Below are 5,000 nucleotides of genomic sequence, written 5' to 3'. Positions count from 1 at the left end.
CTCAACCTCCCTCTCCTTACCTCCTCTCTCTCTCTCTCTCTCTCTGTATTTGTCTTTCTATCTCTCAGCCTCCCTCTCCTTACCTCCTCTCTCTCTCTCTCTGTATTTGTCTTTCTATCTCTCAACCTCCCTCTCCTTACCTCCTCTCTCTCTCTCTCTTCTCTCTGTATTTGTCTTTCTATCTCTCAACCTCCCTCTCCTTACTCTCCCTCTCTCCTCTCTCTCTCTCTCTCTCTCTCTCTCTGTATTTGTCTTTCTATCTCTCAACCTCCCTCTCCTTACCTCCTCTCTCTCTCTCTCTCTCTCTGTATTTGTCTTTCTATCTCTCAACCTCCATCTCCTTACCTCCTCTCTCTCTCTCGCATTCTGTCTTCGGTCACAACCCCCCCCATCTTTACCATTTCTCTCTCACCTTCTCAAACCCACTTATCAAGTTTCTCCTATCACAATTATCGCCCACCCCCAGCCCTGTTTTCTTCTCGGCATTTCCCTCCATCATCATCATCATAATCGCTGCCTCTCACCTCCACGTTTCTTCCTCCTTTTCACTCCATCTTTCTTCACCAGATCCCCCCACCACCACCACCTACAGTCACAGCCAACACAATCACCTCGCCTTCACACCACAATTTCAGTCAACTTTCAAAACCCCTTCTTTGAAAAAACCTCCATCTTCTACATTGTTCTTATAAAACACCCTTTCATTAGCTCAATTTATACAGCAATAACGCTTCGCCGCCCGCCCTACATCCACCTTAATCTCCCACCTACATATTTAACCACCTCTGCCCCTTCTCTTCAGCAATGCTTGTATTTATTTATTTATTTATTTATTTATTTATCTATTTATTTATTTATTAGGTAATTCATCACCCCCCGCCACCTTTCTTTCCCTCCCTTAACTACCTCACCTCTCACTCTCACTCCCATTACTGCTCTCTTGTCTAACCCTCCTTCCATACACGTGTCTCTATATGAACTTCCATTATTTAATATATTCGACTTGTTTTTCTTAAAGCTTCCTTTCCTTCTCAACCTACCACCACCATCACCATCACCATCAACATCACGTCTCTAATTCTCTCTTTCACTATTTCTCTCTGCCTCTCCCTCTTTCACTTTCTCTTTTCTCCTGTCTTTCCTGCTCTTATCCTCTTCACTCAATTTCTCACTCTCCCTCTCTCTCTCTCTCTTCTATATTTTGTCCCTGCTAATCCTTCCACTTCTCTGTAACTTCACTTAAATAGAATTGTTTATTACGTGCTTAAGTGACCTGAAATTAATTTCATTATTACATCACATATTTAATGGCGGGAGAGGACGCGCGATATAGGACTACAGTTTAGCTCACAACTAGTTCAGTCTGTCATTGCGATATTGGTACATGTATGGAAGCTTTTATTTATTTGTGGTTTTTCATTTTATTTATGCAATTTAATTATCTTAAAGAAGAGCATGAAGCTCACGTCCTCCCATTTCCTCTTCGATATTTTTGAAAATTAGAAAATAATCTGCTTAATCAAAAAGAAATATTGGCTTCAAAAATGGGCTTAAGGTTAGTAATTTCCGCGAACAGGGTAAACCGGTAACATCGATTCCAGTACACAACTGGTACTTATCCCAGTCCATACTGGTACGAAATACCTATTTCTATTTCTTTACTACCCACAAGGGGCTAAACACAGCGGAGACAAACAAGGAGAGACAAACGGATTAAGTCGATTACATGAACCCCAGTGCGTAACTGGTACTTAATTTAATGATCCCGAAAGGATGAAAGGCAAAGTCGACCTCGGCGGAATTTGAACTCAGAACGTAACGGCGGACGAAATACCGCTAAGCATTTCGCCCGGCGTGCTAACGTTTCTGCCAGCTCATCACCTTAAATCATAAAGAAATATTAGGGAGGCGCATGACTTAAGAGCTTATGGTGCTGAACCCATGATCATACGATTGTGATTTCGATTCCTGGTCAGGGCGACGTGTTCAATTCTTGAGCAAAATACTTCATTTTATGTTGCTCGAGTCTATTCACCTAGCAAAATGAGCAATGGAGTGCGACAGGCATGACAAGCCGGTGATAGATGCTGGATGCACCAAAGAAGACAACAGAGAAACTTCTGGACTGATGGACCATAGACCTAACCTGTTGTTGAGTATTGCCTTTATAAAGGAATATTATTTTAGTATCACACATTAAGTAGTGGTGGTCGTCTTGTATTACGTTCTGGTAATCGTGGTTAAATGGTATTTACTATCATGGCGAGCCAAAAATGAATTCATACTTTTGCCCCCTCTAGCTACAGGTCTTGTAAGTTGGCTTACTTGGTTTCCATGGCGTTGAAGTGAACGAAATCACAATATTCCTCAATGCCGATCTGTTGCAGAGATTGAAACCAGCAATTTTGAGGGATGGAATGGAGTTGATTATATCGACCTCAATACTTGACAGGTACTTTATTTTATCGATCATGAAGTGATGAAAGACAACATTAACCTTCGTGGGATTTGAACTCAGAGCGTAAAAACCAGCTAAAGATTCAGCCAACTCGTGATATTGAGATACATACATAAAAAACATACATACATAAATGCATGCATGCATACCGATACATACACAAACACAAATACATACATACATACATGCATACATACATATATGCATGCATGCACATACATACAAAAACAAGCACACATAGATGCATACATACACACATAGATACATACATACATACATACATACATACATACATACATATAAACACACATATACATAGATACACACATACATACATATATACGTACATACATGCATACATACAAACATACGTACAAACATACATACGTAAAACTTTCCACTGGTTTATCATTTAAATATATATGAGCATGTCTAGTTATGCAACTATATGCATGATGATACATACATAAAACAAAACATACGAATTTGCACATATACATTACATCTAAAAATACCTCGTTTGTGTTGTTGAAATTCCAGTGAAGGTGCCTTTGGATCTAGGTTAGAAACCAGCTCATTCTCTATGAAATATATCGATTTATATCGGATACTATTATATATATCTAGTAAACGTAGTAGTAAATTGTCAGGTACGATGCTGTCATCAGCGGAAAGCAAATTTAATAGAAGCTTTAACAGAAATTAATGCATGCATGAAAGCAGTGGAACTATAATGGCTAAGAGTATGTGCAGTCTATAAGGGTTCTGTTGCTTGTAAAAAAGTCTTGAGAGACCAAACTTCGCTAACTGACGGTAACGAAATAATTTAAATTCGACTTACATGAATGAACATTATGATAATATTGATACACATAGATATTTTATTTTATTCTATTTGCGAGGTATCTATTTCTATTACAATAAAGAAGCTAATTTCTGCAAGTTGAATTTGAATTTCATACTTGTTTATATTATCTTCACATTCTGATGAATTAAGGAAATATTGCATTCATAATGTAAAAGAATATATATATATATATATCTATATAACCTTACTTGAAATGGATGCGTGGTGTTCAATTTAAATAATATAATAAATATATATATATTATATATATATATATATATATATATATAGTGGTTTTTCTCTTTATCTTTTATTAAGCTTTTAAATACTTTTTGAATATATATTTAAAATAATATAAATTAAATTAATTTTATGTATTGGCTATGCTTTTCAATTGTTTTGATTTGCCTAATAGTGGTTTTATCTCTAATTTAATATAATATAGATATATATATATATATATATTTATATGGGTACAGAACGTCACCTACTGTGTAAACTACATGAATTAAGGAAACAAATGAGTTAAGTACGCAAACAACGAGAGAAATAAATAGAAAACGGGACTAGTAACACACAGAACGATCCTTCATCAGTTGTCGACTGTATATCTACTCCTCATTTCGAGCATTCAATGACAATATGAGACTTCGAAGATAGTTGCTCTTATAAATTCCAAAATAAAATTTTGGATTTATAGAGAGTCAAAGTTGGGATCAAAAACAGAACAGTGGAACCATACAAGGAAACCGAACGAAAACAAACATGGCGGGGGAGTCGTTAAGCCAGATCGAGAGGAAAATAGTGAACGCAGGAAGAAATGTATTCTTTGAAAGGAAAAATGATAGAAGACGTCCAGTACTTAGGACGACGTGCAGGAAAAGAAAGATGGTCACGCGAGGAAAAGAAGGATGTATGATGGTCACATGTGAGCAACGCGAGAGAGAAAAAGAGTAAGAGGGGATGGGAGAGAGAGAGAAACGGTGAAGGGGAATAAAAGGGTATTAGTGAAGGATGGTGGGAGAAAACAGTTTAGAGTAGAGTTCGTATCAAAAAGGTTAAGATAAACTTACTTGGAAATGGATGTGTGGCGTTCAATTAAATAATAATATAAATAAATAATATATATATATATATATATACATATATACATATGTGTGTGTGTGTGTGTGTGGTGTGTGTGTGTGTGTGTGTATGTACATATAGATATATACATACATATATATATATATATATGGGTACAGGGCGTCACGAACAGTGTAAACAACATGAAGAAAACAACGAGTTAAATACGCAAACAACGAGAGAAACAAATGGAAAACAGGACAAGTAACACAAGGAACGACCCTTCATCAGTTGTCGGCTGTCTATTTACTCCTCATTTCGAGCATTCAACGAAAATATGAGTCTTCTAAAACAGTACCTTCTATAAATTCCTAAATACAATTTGGGATTTATAGAGGGTCAAAGTTGGGAACAAAAACAGAACAGCGGAGACATACAAGGAAACCGAATGAACACAAGCATGGCGGATATAATTACATGTATATGTAGATGAAATTTACAGAAAAACGAAAGAAAGATGAAGACAAGTATATGAAAAACAAGCAGGTGTATTAGTCTGACGGTCGGGAAACTAAGAAAATCTTTTACGTCTCGAGCCTACGCTCTTCAACAGAAAGGTATAAGAGAATA

This window comes from Octopus sinensis, linkage group LG1, assembly GCF_006345805.1.
Source record: "Octopus sinensis linkage group LG1, ASM634580v1, whole genome shotgun sequence".
Classification (NCBI taxonomy): domain Eukaryota; kingdom Metazoa; phylum Mollusca; class Cephalopoda; order Octopoda; family Octopodidae; genus Octopus; species Octopus sinensis.
The sequence above is the reverse complement of the archived record's forward strand: the minus strand, read 5'-3'. Positions refer to the sequence as shown.